The sequence below is a fragment of the Lissotriton helveticus genome, chromosome 11, assembly GCF_964261635.1.
Source record: "Lissotriton helveticus chromosome 11, aLisHel1.1, whole genome shotgun sequence".
NCBI lineage: Eukaryota > Metazoa > Chordata > Amphibia > Caudata > Salamandridae > Lissotriton > Lissotriton helveticus.
Window position 1 is genome coordinate 1,056,195,432 of NC_136072.1, and position 20,853 is coordinate 1,056,216,284.

The 20,853-nt window shown below is 47.9% G+C and overlaps 1 protein-coding gene across 2 annotated transcripts in view; it reads right to left on the reverse strand.

The window, feature by feature from the left end:
* ZCCHC8 (zinc finger CCHC-type containing 8) overlaps positions 1 to 20,853 on the reverse strand; it is a 309,991-nt gene that overhangs the window by 156,301 nt on the left and 132,837 nt on the right. The gene's annotated exons all lie outside the window — the stretch shown is intronic.

The window sequence follows — 20,853 nt, forward strand, 5'->3', positions numbered from 1 at the left end:
GAGGAGAATGCAGAGAAGAACTGACTAGGCCCCAGCCCTAGCGGCCAGTCTGCAGTTTCCATAGATCCTGCTGCAAAATTCGCCTTGTCCTGTGGCCAGCAACCTCCAGAACCTGTGGGAGGAATGACTGCCTTACATAAAGAACGGATCTCCTCTGAGGAGAAGCTCTGTTCAAAAGAATCTCCAAAGAAAGACTCCGAGCCTGCTGAAGACATAGAAACTAGACGCCTGGAACCACCACTGCACCAGTCGCCTATGTCCAGAGTGAGTGGCCCACCGGTCTCAGAAAGGTCCCCCAGAGCTGCAGAGTCCGAGCCCACCGTGGGTTGACCCTTCCGGAAATCCCCGACTTCGGCTGCAGCCTCTGCATGGAGACCCCCCACCTAAACAGGAGTGGCCTGGTAAGTTGAAATCGGACCTCAAAGACACCCCGGCATCCAGCCACCCTGGAGAAGAAGACCTTCGGTGTACATACATCCCTGAGCCCTCCAACTTACCTGTCCAGCTGTTGGTTCCTCCCGGAAGACTTCCTGGACCGAGCCTGCAGTCCAAACCAGCAACTCCCACTGAAAACACGGCACCCAATGCTAAAACAGTACCCTGCTGCCCCTGTGCCGTTGTAGGTGCACCGTGTGTGCTAACTTGGCTCCCCTTTTGCCCTGAGCTTAACCCCATGAACTATACTCCCTCAACCTTGTGGCCTGCTCATAACCAACCATCGACCCCCCTAGCCCTAGCCCGTAGGGTAACATTGGGCCTCAGCACTCTGCACCCAGCCGCCCCAGTGCCTCTACGGGTGCTTTTTGAGTGCATCCTTGACCCTGGAAAACGATAACACCATTTTTCTCCTTAGGGTTGCATTGACTGTTCTCCTCTGAAAATCTTTTAACTGTTGAGGGTGTTTTGTATGAAAACGTAAGAAACTTTTGAGAAAAACTGTTTTACTTACCTTTTATCCCCAAAATATCCCAGTGTGATATCTAGGCATATCACACTAAGTAGAAAAAGTAACCCTGAAAGTAACCCAAAAAGTAATCCAAAAGCAATTACAACTGTATTTGCACAATCCTGTATGAAAAGTAATTATTCATCCAGCTTTCTGATGAACAAACTGTCTTGAAAAGTACAATATTATTTAACTGTACCAAGTCTTGATTAGTTCTGAACATAAAATACACCAAAAATATTTTTGATACAAACAATTGGTCTGAGTTCAGTCTTTGAGTGTGTGGCACCATTTCTTGCCTAAGTGTGTGCCATAAATGCTTAATACTACCCTCTGATAAAGCCTTACTGCTCACCCACACTACCACAAATAGAGAGTAAGGTATTTTCTACTTATAGCTCTCCCTAACTTTGGGGATCCATAGCACTCTGTGCACACTATACCTTACTTTGGCATAGTATAATCAGTCAGCTTCCTACCTACTCAAATTACATTATGCATACATTTTATATTTAACACTCATTTTACAGATAAATACAGACATAAAACAGTGTTTGCTGTCTGCATCTATTTTGAACGGCAGAAAAATACAGATAACAGACTTCTTGTGAGTGACCGTGCTCATTTATGAGTTTCAGGCCAACAGCTGAGCAGATTGCATGGGGAGCACAAAAAAAAACACAACAAAACAAGATATTTCCTTAAATACATGTATATGCCAACATATATTTGTAGCATACTGTTACTATTTACCTATGGATGTGATGTTTTAGTAAATTTGATTTCTTCATTTGCTAAAGCACGATAGGGAAAGTAGGATTGCATGTTTTTCAGTTATATAAATGTGGAAAATACGATTCTCCAATTGAATCTATTTTCAAAACACACAAAATATGGATAAATACTAACCCTTTTGGTGCTCATGACGGAATGGTTCCGTCATGAGCACCAGAACAAAAATTTCCTACCACCATCGTGCTCCCCCAGGCCTCCCGATAAAAATGGTGCCTCACTCGCGTGGGAGGCCCAAGTAACCGCGACAGGCAAGAGCCCAAAACAATTTGTGATAGGCAATTTTGATGTCGCCTTAATACGTTTTGGGCCCTTGCCTGTTGCGGGTACTTGGGCCTCCCACACGAGTGAGGCACCATTTTTATCAGGAGACCTGGGGGTACACTGGGTGGTAGGAAATTTGTGTCAACAAGTGATGTCACAGCTTTTCCAGACAAAAATGTGTAGAAAACGTGATTCTTTCAGCTAAATGAGGTTTGCAGGGGATTCTGGGTAAGAAAACGTTGGGGGATCCATGCAAGCCATACCTCACTGGAATGCCCCGGGTGTCTAGTTTTCAAAATGTGTGGGTTTGGTAGGTTTCCCTAGCTGGCCGCCGAGCACCGGGCCAAAAACCCAGGTGACCCCCCTTGCAAAACCAGGTCGTTTTGTGATAGGCAATTTTGATGTCGTCGAAATTCGTTTTGGGCCCTTGCCTGTTGCGGGTACTTGGGCCTTCCACACGAGAGGCATATTTTTTATCGGGAGACCTGGGGGGAAGGTGGGTTGCGGGGGACACTGGGTGGTAGGAAATTTGTGTCAGCCCAGTGATGCCACAACTTTCTGGGTAAGAAAACGTTAGGGGATCCACGCAAGCCATACCTCCCTGGAATACCCGGGGTGCACAAGTTACTACTTGTGTAACGATATATCTGTAAGAGACACGTTAGAGATAGATTCCTTACCTTAGAATAGATACCCCAGCAATACCAACTCCGGTGGTGGGTCTGCGAACAAGATTACACGAGAAAGTCATACAGAACTGAACGGCCAATGAAGCCGTCTCTCTGGACTGGACTGTCAAGGCAATAATGCTTGGTACACATGTGCAGCGAGGCCCACATAGGTGCCTGTTAAATGTCCTGCAAGGGAAAGCCGCGCCCCAAGGCAGTAGTGGCTGCCGTTGCCCTGGTGGCTAAGGAGGAGCCTCCAGTGGGGTTGCTTGCCCATTCTAACGAGTAGCATGCTTTGAGGCACAGAATGACCCACAGAGAGATTGATGGTGCACGGCCCGACCTTTTTTGGTGCCCACGTAGACAACAAAAAGTTGGTCATCCACCCGGAACTGTTGTGTGCGCTTCAGATAAAACGAGAACGCACGGTTTGGGTCCAGAAGGTGGAGCCTCTTGTCCTCTTTTGAAGGATGCAGAGGGGGAAAGAAGGTGGGCAAAGTGATGTCTGCCCGATGTGGAAGGGTGTGACAACCTTTGGCAAGAACGAAGGACAAGTCCTTGAAACCACCTTGTCTGGATGAACAGAAAGAAAAGGAGGTTTAGAAGGAAGAGCCTGGGGCTCACTCACTTCTGGCAGAGGGTATAGCTACCAGGAAAGCCATCTTTAGAGTGAGAAGACGTAAGGGACAGTTATGAAGGGGCTCAAAGGGAGCGGTCAAGACAAGATTTAAGTCCCATTGAGGTATTATATAAGGCAAGGGAGGAAACGTGTGCGTAATGCCTTTGAGGAAACGATTAACAAACGGGGACTTAAAAAGAGAAGGCTGATCTGGAAGCCGGAGAAAGGCGGAGATGGCTGAAAGATAACCTTTGATAGTGCCCAGAGCAGAGCCCTGCTGGGGCAAAGAGAAATAATAATAAATAATAATCCACATTTGTATAGCGCACAATCACCCGTTAGGGTCTCTAGGCGCTGGGGGCCGTCGGGAAGATTAAGCAAGCTATTGCCCAGAGTCGCATGGTGCTGGGCTAACCTGCCGCCGGACCCGGGATCGAACCCTGATCCCCAGATTCCAGCGTCAGTCGCCCTGGCCGCGGCGCCACACCTCTCCCTCAACAGAAGGACCTCGAAAAGAGGGACAGAAAGGGGATCGATAGCCTTCGCTGAGCACCATGCCACGAACTTGTTCCACCTGCAGGCGTAAACCATCTTAGTGGAGGGACGCCTGGCTGCCAGAATGACATCACTGACTTCGGTAGGAAGATCGAAAGCTGTCAACTGTCGCCGCTCAAGCTGGGCAGGTTCAGGTGGAGGACCGTCCCCTGATGCTGCGACAGAAGATCCTCCTGAAGAGGCAGTTGGATCGGGGGATCGATCGCCATGCTGAGTAGCTCGGGATACCAGTATCTTCGTGCCCAATCCAGAGCCACAAGAATGACTTGGGCCCAGTCACGGCGAATCTTCTGCAGCACTCTGGGCAGTAGTGGTATAGGCGGAAAGGCGTACAACAGACCACAGCTCCACTCGCAACAAAAAGCGTCCCTAAGCGAGTGCCGCCTTGGAAATTCCAACGCGCAGACCTGATTACATTGCACGTTCTCTTCTGTGGCGTATCGATCTATCCAAGGCTCTCCCCACTGCAGAAAGAGACCTTGCGCCACATCAGAGTTCAGACGCCATTCGTGATCCATCATGCACCGGTGACGGAATTAGTCCCTCCCTGGCGTTCAGAGAACCTGCCAGATGTTGAACCACCAAGGTAATGCCTTAATGTTCCATCCATGTCCAGAGCCTTCTGACCTAGGGTCCACAACCCCACCCCGCCCTGTTTGCTGCAATGTTAAAGTTAAAAAGTATTTATTGAGCGCACTGCCACCGGTTGGTTTCCTGGCGCTAGAGTAGACAGAACGAATCCTGAGGCGAGAGGAAGGGCAATCAGTGATACGCTGGTTTAAAAAGCCATGTTTTTAAGGCTTTCCTAAAGGGCATAAGATCCGGGCAAGATCTGATCTCCAAGGGGAAAGTGTTCCAAAGGCGATATGCAATACCACATGGCGGTGGTGTTGTCCGTGAACACCTGCACCACACTTCCCTGGCCAGAGGTAAGGAATGCCTTCAGTGCAAGTCGGATCGCCGAAAGCTCCAAAAGATTCATGTGGAGTCAGGACTCTGCTGGAGACCAGAGGCCTCTGATCTCCGACTCTCCCTAGCGGCCGCCCCATCCCAGGAGGGACTCATCCGTCACCACTGTGTGCTCCTGTTGGGGAAGGGAGATGGATCTGCCATTGAGCCAATCGGGTTCGTGAGCCACCACTGCAATTGTCCTGCAGTGCCCTCCGAGATCTGGACATGATCTGACAGGTTGCCCAGATGCTGTGCCCACTGGAAATTCAGGTCCCACTGCAGAGCCCGCATATGCCATCTGGCATGTTGCACTAACAGGATGCAGGAGGGCATGAGGCACAGGAGCTGGAGGGTCATCCTGACAGAAACCTGGATTAGAAGCTGAAAGATCGGAATCATAGCCTGAATATCCTGGACTCGCTGCCCGTGAGGATAAACACGAAACTGCGTCAAATCCAGAACCGCTCTGATGAAGGGGGGCTTCTAAGAGGGACTCAGTTGCGACTTTGGCAGGTTGACGACAAACCCCAGCAAATGCAGGAGGTCGGCTGTAATCTGGAGATGGGAGATGACTGCCTGGGGCGAGCACGCCTTCAACAGCCAGTTGTCGAGCTAGGGGAAGACAGGAACCCCTGATCTGCAACCCCCTCCAACACTTTCGTGAACACCCAAGGGGCACTGGTAAGACCAAAGGGGAGCACGGCAAACTGAAAGTGCTCTTGGCCTATCGTGAACCGCAGGTAACGCCTGTGTGTCAGCAGGACGGGGGATATGAAAAAATTAATCCTGCAAGTCCAACGCTACCATACAGTTTCCAGGGTCGAGGGCAGCCAAGACCTGAGCCAGAGTCAACATTTTGAACTTCTCCTTCCGGAGGAAGCGGTTGACGTTCCTGAGGTCCAAGATAGGGCGCAGGCACCCTTACTCCTCCTTGGGGAGCAGAGAGTAGTGGAAACAACAACGACCTACTTCTGGCCCAGGAACGCACTATATGGCCCCCTTGGCCAAGAGGGCCGTGACTTCCTGTTGGAGAAGAACAAAGTGTCCCCCCGACATGCGGTGGAACGGAGGTGGCATGGCTGGGGGGCAGACTCAAAGGGGAGGAGTAGCCCCTTCTGACGATTTGCAGCACCCACCTGTCCCAAGTGGAGGAGGAGATGGCGAATCCTGCCGCCCACCAGAGTGGGGTACACCCGAAAGCTCAGACTAGGAAGGTTTTGAGGAGGATGCTGTGGAAGTGGACCTTCCCACACACTGTCCCGCCCCGGTGGGAACCATGTCCGCGCGGAGGTTGGTTCTGCGCAGGCCTTTGGCTGAACGAACGTGTCGGGCGCCCCTTCCGTGGCCATAAAAGGAACGAAAAGCAGATGTGGCCGGTCACGTGGTGGAGAGGCCTAAGGACTTGGCCATAGCCCGGGAGTCCATAAAACACTCCAGGGCACTTTATGCCTTATTGCCCAACAGGCAGGTACCATCGAAAGACATGTCCATAAGGGAACTCTGAACATCCCCAGAAAACCCAGTGGACCGTAACCAGGCGTGACGACGAAGGGCCACTGTGGTGGAAATCACCCTACCCTACGTGTCGGGCGCCCCTTCCGTGGCCACAAAAGAAACGAAAAGCAGATGTGGCCGGTCACGTGGTGGAGAGGCCCAAGGACTTGGCCATAGCCCGGGAGTCCTTAAAACACTCCAGCGCACTTTATAACTTATTGCCCAACAGGCGGGTACCATCAAAAGGCATGTCCATAAGGGAACTCTGAACATCCCATGAAAACCCAGTGGATCGTAACCAGGCGTGACGACGGAGGGCCACTGTGGTGGAAAATCGCCCTACCCAAAGAGTCTGCGGTGTCCAGTCCACACCGGATAGCAAACTTTGCTGCATCTTTCCCCTCAGGCACAGCTTGGGAATGCACTGCCCGAACTACCTCCGGACACTGAGGCAGCGTCTGCACAACCGTGTCGCACACAAGGTGAGAGTTGGGGCCCACGAGGCATACGGTGTTCATCGACTGCAGCCGAAAACAGTTTCTTGCCAAACTGTTCCAGCTTCTTAGATTACTTATTCAGCGGAGCGGTAGGGAATGCGCTTTGGGAGGTAGAGGCTTGGATCACCAGGCTCTCCGGATGTGGGTGGGTTGTTAAAAACGCAGGGTTACCCGGGGCCGGGCGACAACACCTGGCCACGTTCCTATCCACAGGGACCCCAGTGACTGGCCTAGACCAGGTGCCCATTAACGCATCTGTTAACTCCTCATTGAACGGTAGCAGAGGCTCCGTAGAGCTTGCCGCCGGCTGAAGGACTTCAGTGAGGTTACTTTTTAGAGTTACTGTTGGCAGGTCGAGGTCAAGGGCCTCAGCTGCTCTACAGAGCCCCACAGTGTATGTGGCGCCCTCCCCCATGGCCACAGCAGGAGGAGAAAGGAAACCAGGCTCAGAGCAGAGTTCAAGGCCACCTGCATCCTCCGACTCTTCTGCCCACTCCTGTTCAGACTCACACTGCCGTGCAAAAGGGTCCTCAGACCCCTCCCAGCCATCCGCCTCCTCCACTGCCCGAGGCACAGGCTGCGGCAGCGAGGGAGGGACAGGGAAATATAAATGGGGGAACGGCGCCGATCCGGCTCCAAATCCCAGTTAGGGTCCCAACCCGGAGCAAAATTGTCTGAAAACACGGGCAAGGGTGGAGGTGGTACAAATGGAACCCATCGCCGGCGGACCGTGCAGCGCCGGGGCCGCCAGCGGAGGACCTAACGGGCCGGAGCCAGCACCGCCGTCGCCAGTACCGGAGCCGGTGGCAAGGAGGTCCCTCAGGTGGGACAGCGGGGCCCGAATGCGTGCCGGCGGGAGCCAGAGGCCTGAAAAGGCAGTCCAAGGCAGCAAGAAAATCTTGCACCAGGGCCGGAGTCGCAGACAGACCTGGATAAGGTGGGTAGGAGGTGGGTAGGCTGCGGGACTCACAGGCTTCAACGGAGCCGCGGGGAAGGTACCCCCGGGCCCCCTTGTGTGGTAAATAAATAATTAATTACCGGTACTATTTTTCTATGCATTAACCAAAACAGATAGCTCAATAAGTAAGAGGCAGGATCCGTGATATCTGAGTCAGAATGGCTTTAATCGGATGGCTCGAGCCTAAAGACCATGAAGTGGCATGCAATGGAATGGAATGGCAGCTGCAACGTCTCATTAACATTACATAGTATATATAGGAAAACAGTATAATTGCATTACATACAATAGGCGTAACAAGTGACAAACGTAAGATAAGAGCAAATGGGCGTACAAAGAAGGCGTGCACAGGACGTGCACGAAGACATGTGATGAAAACGTCACAGAAGTGTCATAAATGGGTGGATACATGGAGGGGGCTACCTGGGCAGCTGGAACCTTTAACCTACTGGTGCGCGCAAACGGGCCATGACGTGTAACTGGGGAGAGCTGGGGGCTCTGACTTCTGCACTAGAAGAGGAGACTAAAGTCTGGGATGTCAGGACGACATGTACCTATAGCATATCTGGTATCTGGTGTTTGGAGAACATGTTGATTGAATCTAAAAGTCATCAGGGTAAAGGCTACTTGACACTAAGGCTGGTGCATGCATATATTCTACATGTATTGCGTGTGCTATGAATCTTCTATGGATATTAATTCAGTAATTCTCTTGCATGGAGACAGGAAGACTAGACTATAGCTGAAGATGTTTATGCGGTTCGTTAGCTTAGGAATGTGAAGCCGGGGAGCTGAACTGATAACTAGAGGCATAACATATTCTTGGCAGACAGGCAGGCAGGCCAGGCCGGGCACCGCGCTGCTTGGCAGAAAGTAAGCGAAGGGTCAGGGATACGGGAGGGGCTGCATCGCTCCTCGGAGTGGTTTCAGGAGACTGGAGCTTGAATCTGGTGTCCGGGCCCTTTTGAGGCCTAGAAACGGGGACAACTCGATGAATTAACGCGCACAATGTAAAACGTTGGCAACATAGGCCTAATACTCGTTGCTTTCACGAGGACTGGAAACTGGCATACTAACGTTGGACACAACTATAATTGTGTCTTTATTCGGTCAAGGGGGAACATATGCATATCGATCATGCGCATATAACATATAATGGGGAACACGTAGGGACACATGACAAGGCAAAATTCAATTTTCCTCATTCCCTCCTTGTGCCCTACGTTTCCATCAGGAAACATCAATATTCATGATACCATCTATCTGTTCATAGAGCATCATTTGCTCGTCTCGAATCTTCTTGGAATGGGACTTAGGACTTGGAATACAAGAGGTAGCGCACAAGCCGCAAATCGCAGGGCCACATTGTAAACAGAGACAGCAACTGAATATGATCATTACTACTACTCCTAGGAATGATAGTACTTTCCATCCCCAGGCAGATATTATACTCCAGAGCCAACTGGACCATGTCCAGGTGCCTGGATTCTGGTGTAACTGATGGGCTATTTTGTGAAGTCTGGTTATAGCTGAATAAACAGACGGTGCGTTATTAGGAATGAAAATGCAACAACTAGATCCGATGACTCTACAAGCTCCGCCCCTATCGGCCAGTATGACGTCAAGGACAAGGCGATTTTGAAGGACAACAAATCTCATAGCAGATTGTTCCTCAGTTAAGTTACCTAGAGCGGAAGTAGTCTCATTCACTACTGCTTCAAGGGTTCTGGTTAGCCTACGTATTAGTTTACTATTCTGGACAGGACCTATAAAGAAAAAGAAACCTTTATTGAAGTCTGTATACTGTTCTAAGGCAGTTTCAGTTTGATCGACAATTGGGGACTCAGTCTCCCTTCTATGTCTAACGTGTACTAGATATGTATTCCTGTGATAATCGGATGGGGCTAGGAAAACTGGTGGCAGTAGGAAGGCAATGTAACATGTTCCATCCCAATCTAGGGGCAGACTAACATATGCGGTCTGACCACATACAAAATACGAATGACGTGAGGCTTTGAAATTAGATTTCCCACTGTCATTATACTCGACCACAGTAGTACAATCACTATGTCCTAGATGTACTGAACCATTCTCTGACACATAATTCACCTTTCACTGGTAGGACTGTAATAGCAGGCAAATCTGGAGTAGTCTCGGACTGAACATTCAAAACCATGAAATTCGAGGAATAATTACCTAGATCATATACTTCATTTTCTAGATCTAACCCTGTTCTATGGGAAAGTCCTTCCTTGTCTGGGAAACATGTTCTATTCAAAAGGGATTTATCGTCTGAGGATGACGTTATCGTAAACCATGGTCCACACGAACCATTGTGTGAAAACGGATAGGGAAAGAGTGACAGAACTCCCTTCGGCGTCTGGAAAGGGGGGAGTCGACCACACACCCAACAATTAGTGGCATTGCTAGTCTGGTGTGAATAGTGTAACATTCGGATAAAAGTATTGTTGCGCATGGCAAGTCTGTAGGATAACTCGTGAGGAGGTAGTTCACTAAAGGTGTGCTCTACTGTATCATTAGAAGACAAATGTACATGTGAATCAATAGGAGGAAAATATACATGTAAAACATAACTTATGCATGTAACCGTAAGACTCAGAAATAACATAAACAATAAAGTTATTACGCATCGGCTGCGCAAATTTTTACAATAACGTATTTTCTTAGAGTTTCGTCTAACTCTCTCACTATGGGGGTCTATCTCATACATGTCAGGAACCTGTCTAACCGCTTCACCCGAGAGGGACTTAAACAATTAAACTGTCTGACTTGCTAGACCTCAGTTTTATTTTATACTCCTGCTGCAGAGTTTTCTCTAACAGGGGAAGTTTAGAGTCAGTATCTGGGCAGTCCTTGAGAACGGGGCAGTCCTTGAAAAAAGTCTTTGGACGGAGTCCATGGAATCGTTTTATGTGGCTGGAGTGGAGCCAGCCCTTGCGGCCCTCCACTTTGACTGCTGTCCTTGTGGTCATCAAAACGAGCTTCGGCTCTTTCCAGCGGGGCTCCAGCGGACTTGAACGATCAAAATTCCGGATCAACACCAAATCGCCTGGAACGACCTCGTGCAGTTTCACTCGCGTGTTGTCTGGAAAAGCAGCAGCGACCTGTGAACGACAAGAGAGTAGTGCAGACATCAAGGAAGCCAGGTAATCTGTCAGCATATTACTGTCAACATCTAATATTACGTGGCATTGGTGTACCCCACATGTTCGGGGGACGACCGAAAACAACCTCGAAAGGTGACAGACCTGAACGGGGGTGAGCGACCATTCTCATGTAAAAAAGGGCGACTGGCAGAGCTACCATCCAATCTACGCCTTTTTCTGCGCAAACCTTTGCAATGCGGATTTTCAGAGTCTGATTATGTCTCTCGACGAGGCCAGCTGCCTCGGGGTGTCGTACACAATGGAACTTCCACTGGTACCCTAACAGAAGAGATACTTGTTTCATGAGTTCGGATGAGAATGGCTGGCCGTTATCTGAATACACGACCCTAGGCAAACCATAGCGGGGAAAAAACTCACGAACCAACTGCCTGGCAGTGGTCGCGGCAGTGTAATCTGGGACTGGATATGCTTCTGTCCATCTGGACAAAGCGCATACTACCACGAGAACATACTTGAAACCTCGGCATCGATCCATCTGAATATAATCCATCTGGAGGACTTCAAAAGGGTGGTCAGGAGGATGGAATCCACCTTGTTCCACCGGAATACCTTTACCTGGATTGAACTGACAACATATCATACAGGTACGTACTTTCTGTTTGGCTGCTGCTCGTAAATGCTTGTTAAACCAAATATTCTGGATACTGTCTATCATGGCTTTCTCTCCTAAATGTGCTGGGCTATGTGCGGTATTAATAATGACTTGAACCATAGAGTCGGGGAGAAACCATGTGGCTTTTCCCTTCGTCAACCATCCTTGATCTGTCTGGACCCCTCCTTGTTCAGACCATTTCTTGATTTCATCGGGAATAGCATGTGACTGTATGTCTAGTACATCTCGTGTAGGGTCCTTAACTGTCATACAAGTAGTCTGATCTAGAATATCTGTTTTTGTCGTGTTAACTGGAATGTCTGGAGTCTGAGCTGTAAGCTTGGCTGTTCGATCTGCTAGATCGTTACCTTGGGAAATGGTGTCAGTGGCTTTCGTATGTGCTTTGCACTTCATAATGGCAATGGCTTTCGGCAAATGTATTGCTTCTAACAGAGCTTGAATGGGGGGGCCATGCTGAATCTTGGCTCCATGAGAGGTCATGAAACCTCTTTCTTGCCAGAGTACTCCAAAGTCTTGAACGACTCCGAATGCATAACGTGAATCTGTATATATGTTTACTTTCAGATTCTTGGCTCGTATGCAGGCTTGGGTCAGAGCGATAAGCTCTGCTGCTTGAGCAGACAGGGTGTCAATACGATGTGTTTCTATAACTTCAGTTTCAGTAGTCACTGCATACGCGGCTACTAGTTCTCCTGTACTTGTTCTCATACATGAACCATCCACGTAAAGTGTCAGGTCGGGATCAGGTAATGTAATGTCTGTCAAGTCTTGTCTTGGCTTTGTCATGATGTTAATAACTTCCACACAGTCATGTGTGGCAGGATTTGGAACAGTCGAGGGTAACAGTGTAGCAGGATTTAAAATGTTGCAGCATCTGATTTCTATGTGTGGCTGAAACAGTGTCAGTTCATAACCTGTTAATCGTGCAATTGTCAAGTGCTGAGTCTGTGTTCGGTTTAAAAGAACTTCCACAGAGTGTGGAACTTGTACTGTCAGGGAGTGTCCTAACACTATGGAATCACTTTGTCTGATAGCTAGAGCTGTGGCTGCAACTGACTTGAGGCACGCAGGCAGCGCCTGGGCTACTGGATCTAATGTGCTAGAAAAATAAGCACAAGGCTTGTGTTGTCCTGCTTGATCTTGTGTGAGAACAGATAATGCTGTACCATCACGTTCAGTAACAAAAAGTGTAAAAGGCTTACTGTAGTTCGGTGTCGCTAACACAGGTGCATTACATAAAGCTTTCTTTAATTCATAAAAAACAAGTGTATGTTCCTGGGTCCAAGGGAGGACAGTCGATGTGGCTGCCTCCTGTGTCGTTAACTGTATCAGTGGCTTGGCTAGATATGCATACTGAGGAATCCATTGTCTGCAGTAAGAAGTGAGGCCGATAAAAGCTCGCACCTCCTTCTGTGTCTTGGGCTGTGGAAGATGTGCTATTAACTGGATACGGTCTGGTGTCAACTGTCTACCCCTCTTGGACAGTAAGTGTCCAAGGTATACCACTTGCTGGACACAGAATTGTAGCTTCGAAGGGGACACCTTGTGCCCCATCTCGGCCAGAAAATACAGGACTGTGAGTGACGCACGTTCGCAGTCACGTTCTGTACGGGCTGTGATCAATAGATCATCGACGTACTGGAGCAGGGCAGTGTCAGTTGGCATGTGAATACTGTCTAGTTGTCTTTTAAGTGCTTGACTGTAAATACTAGGGCTTTCTGTGAAACCTTGAGGAGCTCGTGTAAATTTATAGCTTCTTCCATTTAAACAGAATCCGAAAAGAAACTGGCTGTCTGGATGAATGGGGACACTAAAAAATGCGTTCTTAAGATCAATAACAGTAAAGAACTCTGCTTCAGAATCAATGGCAGTCAATAGGGAAGAGATATCTGGGACCACTGGGTACTGGGGAATAATGCATTTATTAAGTTCTCGAAGGTCGATCACTAATCGATAAACTGGAGGTGCATTTGGGTCAGTACGTTTAAGAATTGGAATGATAGGGGAATTACATACATTGGAGTCAGTTTCTACAACCACTCCTTGAGCAATGAGCTCGTCAATTTTCGATAAGGCTGCTACAGCCTCAGGTGGCAATTTGTACTGTCGGATTCTTGGTAAAACAACACCTCGTTTCAGAGTGACACGATAGGGTGTAATGTGCATACAACCTACATCAGTTGGACCTTGCGCCCATAAATGCTGTGGTACATTCAGTAATCTTGGATCAAAATCACGTAACACATAATGACCTTTAAAGTCACGTAAAAACAATCTCACTCCTTCTGGGGAACAACATATGACTGCACCTAACTCTTTCAATGTTTTAATACCCAGTAAATTTTCAGGACAGGATTTCGTGAGTAACAAGTCTGTAGTTCGGGACAATGGACCAACTTCTAGGGAAACTGGTTTCGATATTTCATTAACAATAGGCTTTCCTGAAAATCCCAGGGAAACGTTTCTTGTGCCTGAGAGTGGAGCCCCTGGAACCTCGTCATGACTGATGGTAGTCCTACTTGCCCCTGTATCAATCAGAAACTTTGTCTTTCCCTAATACTTGACTGTGTACATAGGGACCCTCTTGATCTACAGGAACCTCGATGAGAGGCAAGCCAACCTCCCTCTCTAGGCTGTTTCATGAATACTGCTGATATTCTGGATAATCTGACTGGGCGTACTGGTACATCTGTTGTGTAACGTGTTGTGTGGCAGCTATAGGCTGCGGTACTGTAACTGTCTGTTGTGCGTTCTGCGGCGGTTGGGAATTCTGCGGAACCTGTTCTTGTCTAGGAGGACGTGGTCTCTCTTTCGTCTTACCTGTAGCTATGTTGTGTTTCAGAACTGCACATTCGTTTATATAATGACCTGGTTGTTTACAGTAATTGCAGGTCCCTTTAACAGGAGCTGCAGAATGACTAGTCTGGTTCGGACCCCTCTTCTGACTGTCTTGTGGAACAGACTGTGCAACTAGTACTTTCATTTTCGTGTCTTTCATACGTCTCCTTTCGTGTTCTTGCTCTTCCCTGATTCTATTCTGGTGGTATTGTAGCATCTGGAGCATTTGAGATGGGGTATTAGCTTGCCAAGTACTCTCGACTTTCAGTACTCTATTTTTAACTTGCGGTAATGAATTCTCAACTAGTTTGGTAACAAAAAGATGTGGATATGACTCACTACTTGTTTTCAGGCCGCTATTAATAATGAAACATTTCTCAAATCTGGAATAAAAATCACTAGTGTCTTCGTCTTGTTTCTGTTTACAGGCTGAGATGGCATCCCAATCTTCCTTTTTCGTGGCTAGTAATCTTGGCAAGACCTGTATTAACAATTCGGGCAACTCTTTGGCTTTATCCCCAAGACCAGTACCTGGGACTCGTGCATTATCTTCAGTCTCTAATGCGGTCCAGTCTATCTTTTTCTCTCCCACCTCCCATTCTTTTTCTTTGAGTTTTTCATATATGTCCGCAGGCAACAGGACCTTTAACATTTTGATGATATCAGGATACGTGTATTCTCCCATACGGAGCATGTCTTTTAATTCTCGGTGGAACCCTGCTGGATCTTTATCGTGACAGGGTATTAACTTTTTCATTTCTAGTAGTTCTATTTTCGTGATAGGGGTGTAAACAAATACTCGTTCGAGATTACCCCCCGCTCCCTTAACTGGATGCACTTCTCGTAACGGATTCTGTCTGTCTATGTAGAACGGAGGTGAAACAGGAACAAAATGCGGAGTCAGGAACGTTCTGTATTTATGGCGCTGTTCTAAAATGACACTAATTAAATCGGTACCTAGACCTTTCCATCTGTTTGAGAGTAACTCGTTCAATACATTATATAAGGGACCTGGATCAGAATGCTGACTCTCGTATAGTGTAATGAGGTGCTGGATCATGTACATACCCACCAGTCGCTGCTCGGCTGGGGCAGTTTCAGAAACATTTGAGCCACTACTTCGTCTGGAAACGTGGCAGAATCACTAACCCACCGGACTGCTGATCGGGCTAGTTCTTGTTCATGCATGGTACTAAGCTCACTATAACCTATTCGTAGTTTCAGAACTTTATCTGTAGCCTGGAATACTTGTTCAAGAGAACACTGTTCAGGTACGGGAGGAGGAAAAGCTTTCTTGTAGTCTGGACGTGTGTGTCTGACGGTCTCGCTCTACCTACATACGCTATTCTGCTGGGATTCTCGGTGTCTACATCTTCGTTCGAGGAATCATTCTCTTTGTCTGCTACTATTCTTGCTTTCTCTCTCTCGTGTATACCTATAATTTCTTTACGGATCTTTCTGTACATCGTTTCTATACTATTTTGTGTCTTGTGTTTTCCATCTGCGATATTGTCACTCCATTTTGTCAGGACTTTCATCTCTTCTGGACTTTTTGTCAGGATGATCCTGTTCTCTTATTAAACAATTTATTAGAAATTGCAAAATCATGCCTTGAATCTCGACTTTCCTGTGTGCCATAGCTTCGTGAATACTTTCTGGGTTCTCCCCTGTTCGGATAAAATGATATATTCTGTCTAAATGTTCTTTCATATCTGATATGGTGATCAAGAAGTTTGCAACTCATCGTAAACGTACGGAGTATAATATCATGTGATCTTCGCCTGGCACTGGATCATATCTACAATCAGTAAGGAACTTCTTGAGGGCTTCATACGTAGCCACTTTTGGCGTACGCTGTAATGCTGCATCTCTCAGCGTCAGGCGCTTTGTTTGAGGCGGGGTGGTAGGAGCACCTCCCCCTGCCCCTCCTGAACTGGAATCATCGGTTAATACTGAATGTGCTGATGAAGTGACTGGTAAAGTAGGCATACGTAATGTGGGTTGGTCCTGGGGTACTGGCGCATGGACAGGACCAACGACTGGAGGCACAGGAATTACATTATTAACAGGATGCTGGACTTGAACTTGGCCTGGCGGGGTAGGATCTGTATTAGCATATTCGGGAACAGTGTCGTCTAAATAGGAAGAAAGAAAAATTTCGGCTGCAGTCGGTTTATGACGCAGCTTAGTCGGAACCAAGGGAGGCGGTAAATTATGGAGTACTTCCGGGGTCGCCTTCGGCAAACCCTCGGCGAGAAGGGGATACATACCTTTAATAAGGGCATTTCTCTGTCTGTCTGACTGTTCTGCTCTAACTCGTTCACCTTCTTCGATTAATTCCCTTTCTTGGGCTTTTTCTGAGGATTCCCTACTTAATTCTGCTTTTCTGAATTCCTTCTCTGTTCTTTTATGAGATTCTTTACGCCATAATTCTATGGCATCCTTCTGGGACTGTCTGGCTTTCTTTTTCCATAATGCTTTTTCTACTCTCATGATGCACTCGGCATCCCATGTACCTGATACAGGCCATCTATATTTCTCTTCGAGATGCTTGGCGTAATCAACCCATAAATCTAGATACAGTATGGCATCTAAGCCATGCTTGTGATACATGAAATGTCCAGGACTGTCCCTAGGAGGGACAGGAACTGATTCTTCGAGTAACCCTTTTCAGGTTTTTATTTGACGTAACTTCGAAAACAGCGGCATATTTGAACCGTACTTGAACTTGAACACAATACACAATGAACACAGTAATGAATAGCAAAACAATCATCCATACCACGACATCAAGAACACATTAATAACAGTTCGAACAGAATACTACCTGATACATTGAAAACACAATACTTGAATTTCTCGAGAACGGACTTACTAGAATTTCTGGATGCACTGCTAAAACAGCACAGAACATACCGGTCTCCTAAAGAGACGCGTCATACCGTATCCACCTAGGTGAACACGTCGGACCGGATCTGTGTACCCAAACCCGTCGGACCGGGCACAAATTAATGAACACCCGTCTAGATACCCCCAGCAACGGTACTCACCGGGAAGTAAACTGAAGGCCTCGGACTGGACTGGACTGCTACGACGTCTGGTTACTGCTACGCACTACGCATGCGCTTCGGGCTTCGGTTACAGGTGGGCCTCTGGATACCTCGGACCTTGCTCTCTCGACTTGGGCTCTGGTCGGAACGACCCGCCTTCCTCACCGCCTCGTCTGGATGCCGGACCGCAGTCTCCGTCTCCTCCGTGGGCCTGAGGGAGACTTGAGCAGAAATATCTGCAGGTGCGCAGTAGAGGTCCGTCACGGCTGCAGAAGGGTCAGGGGGCCTGCGTTACATCGCCGGCGCGTGGGGAAGGGGCTCGTCCCTATTCGGGCGCCATTCTTGTGGTAAATAAATAATTAATTACCGGTACTATTTTTCTATACATTAACCAAAACAGATAGCTCAATAAATGAGAGGCAGGATCCGTGATATCTGAGTCAGAATGGCTTTAATCGGATGGCACGAGCCTAAAGACCATGAAGTGGCATGCAATGGAATGGAATGGCAGCTGCAACGTCTCATTAACATTACTTAGTATATATAGTAAAACAGTACAATTACATTGCATACAGTAGGCGTAACAAGTGACAAACGTAAGATAAGAACATATGGGCGTATAAAGAAGGCGTGCACAGGGCGTGCACAAAGACATGTGATGAAAACGTCACAGAAGTGTCATAAATGGGTGGATACATGGAGGGGGCTACCTGGGCAGCTGGAACCTTTAACCTACTGGTGCGCGCAAACGGGCCATGACGTGTAACTAGGGAGAGCTGGGGGCTCTGACTTCTACACTAGAAGAGGAGACTAAAGTCTGGGATGTCAGGACGACATGTGCCTATAGCATATCTGTTATCTGGTGTTTGGAGTACATGTTGATTGAATCTAAAAGTCATCAGCGCAAAGGCTACTTGACACCAAGGCTGGTGCATACATATATTCTTTGTGTATTGCGTGTGCGATGAATCTTCTATGGATATTAATTCAGTAATTCCCTTGCATGGAGACAGGATGACTAGACTATAGCTGAAGATGTTTATGCGGATCGTTAGCTTAGGAATGTGAAGCCGGGGAGCTGAACTGATAACTAGAAGCATAACATATTCTTTGGCAGGCAGGCAGGCAGGCCAGGCCGGGCACCGCGTTGCTTGGCAGAAAGTAAGCGAAGGGTCAGGGATGCGGGAGGGGCTGCATCGCTCCTCGGAGTGGTTTCAGGAGACTGGAGCTTGAATCTGGTGTCCGGGCCCTTTGAGGCCTAGAAACGGGGACAACTCGATGAATTAACGCGCACAATGTAAAACGTTGGCAACATAGGCCTAATACTCGTTGCTTTCACGAGGACTGGAAACTGGCATACTAACGTTGGACACAACTATAATTGCGTCTTTATTCGGTCAAGGGGGAACATATGCATATCGATCATGCGCATATAACATATAATGGGGAACACGTAGGGACACATGACAAGGCAAAATTCAATTTTCCTCACGGAGACAGAAGGGGGGACGGCGGAGAGCGTAAACACTTCTTCGACTTCTTTTTATGACGTCTCTTACCCGATTCAGAGTGTGAAGACTTCGACCCCGAGGAGAGGATGGCTCCGCGGTCGGTACCTCGATCGACCCCTGGATCTCGAACGGCGCAGAGGCCACTGCCGGGCCTCCAGCAGCTTACGGGACCGCTCCCGTAAGACCTTCGGAGCCATGGCCAGACAGTCGGAACATGACGGGGAGTCATGGTGGCGCTCCAGACATTAGAGACAGACGACAGACGCCATGGGGGCCGGCCACCGCCATCATACGGCGACAGGCCCCACAGGATTTAAACCCAGGCATCCCTATGTGGCACCAGGAGTCAAAGACTAAAATAATGGAGACAAAAAGTCTCAAAAAAGTTAGTCAGAAAGTGACTAGGGTACGTGCTCCAAGCGGATCTGTGCGTTCTGGCGTGGAAAAAGAAAACACATGGGTGGCCGCCCAAGTAGTCTCCGTGACGTCATCTTGGCGCATACGACGCCAGCAACGAACGCCACCTTCAGACGCGCAGGGGTACTGCTGACGAAAAACTGTCCGGGGGTATTCTAAGGTAAGCAATCTATCGCTAACGTGTCTCTTTCAGATGTCTAGTTTTCAGAAATGTGTGGGTTTGTTAGGTTTCCCTAGCTGTCCGCCGAGCACGGGGCCAAAAACCCAGGTGACCCCCCTTGCAAAACCAGGTCATTTTGTGATGGGCAATTTTGATGTCACCTCAATAAGTTTTGGGCCTTTGCCTGTTGCAGGTACTTGGGCCTCCCACACGAGTGAGGAACCATTTTTATCGGGAGACCTGGGGGAGCACTGGATGGTAGGAAATCTGTCAACCCAGTGATGCCATACCTTTCTCACACACAAATGTGTGGAAAAAGTGATTTTTAAGCTAAATGTGAGGTTTGCAGGGGATTCTCGGTAAGAAAATGTTGGGGGATCCACGAAAGCCATACCTACCTGGCATCCCCCGGGTGTCTAGTTTTCAAAAATGTATAGGTTTGCTAGGTTTCGGTGGCGGCAAAGCTAGGGTTAAAAAACTACAGCTAGGCACTTTGCAAAAAAAGGGTAATTTTTTAATGTGAAAATGTAGTGTGCCCACCTTGCGTTTTGGTCCGGTTACAGGCACTAGGCCTACCCACACAAGTGAGGTACACTTTCTCGGAAGACTTTGGGGAACGTGGTGGGTGGAATTTTGTGGATCCACGCAGATTCCAGAACTTTCCACCACAGAAATGCGTAAAAAATGTTGGTTTTCTGACAAAAGTCTGCTTGCCCCTGAAAGCTGGGAAGATTGTGATTTCAGCACCACAACCTCTTTTTTGATACCATGTGCAGGGAAAAAACAGACTCATCTTGAACCCTTTTACAATTTTTCAACAAAAAAAACCAAAATGTTGCTGTATTTTGGCTAATTTCTGGACCCCCTCCAGGGCAATACACAAACCCTTGGTAGCTTTAGAATCCCCATGATGTAGGAAAAAAAGGACGCAAATTTGGCGTGGATACCTTATGTGGTCAAAACGTTACAGGGGCCTAAGCGGGAACTACCCCAGATAGCCAAAAAAAGGCTGGGGGGAGGCGGAGGCCTAGCAGCGAAGGGGCTAATAAGAGGGGCAGAAAATAAATATGAATAAATAGAGAGCCCTCATGATATTCGAATCATGTAGAGGTGTATTTGGAATACAAAGGACTTCAAACTGTGAACACCCAGCTCAAAAGTCAAACCCCACAAGAACAAGTTGACACTGACATATAATCTGCACAAAAAAGGTTCAGAGTGAATGCAAATCTGAATATATGGTATTTAAGGGACATAGGCATCATCATTGCTCTAACCACATTTAGCTAACTATTTGAAGTGAATGCCAATGCGAGCTTTCAACTGGGATAT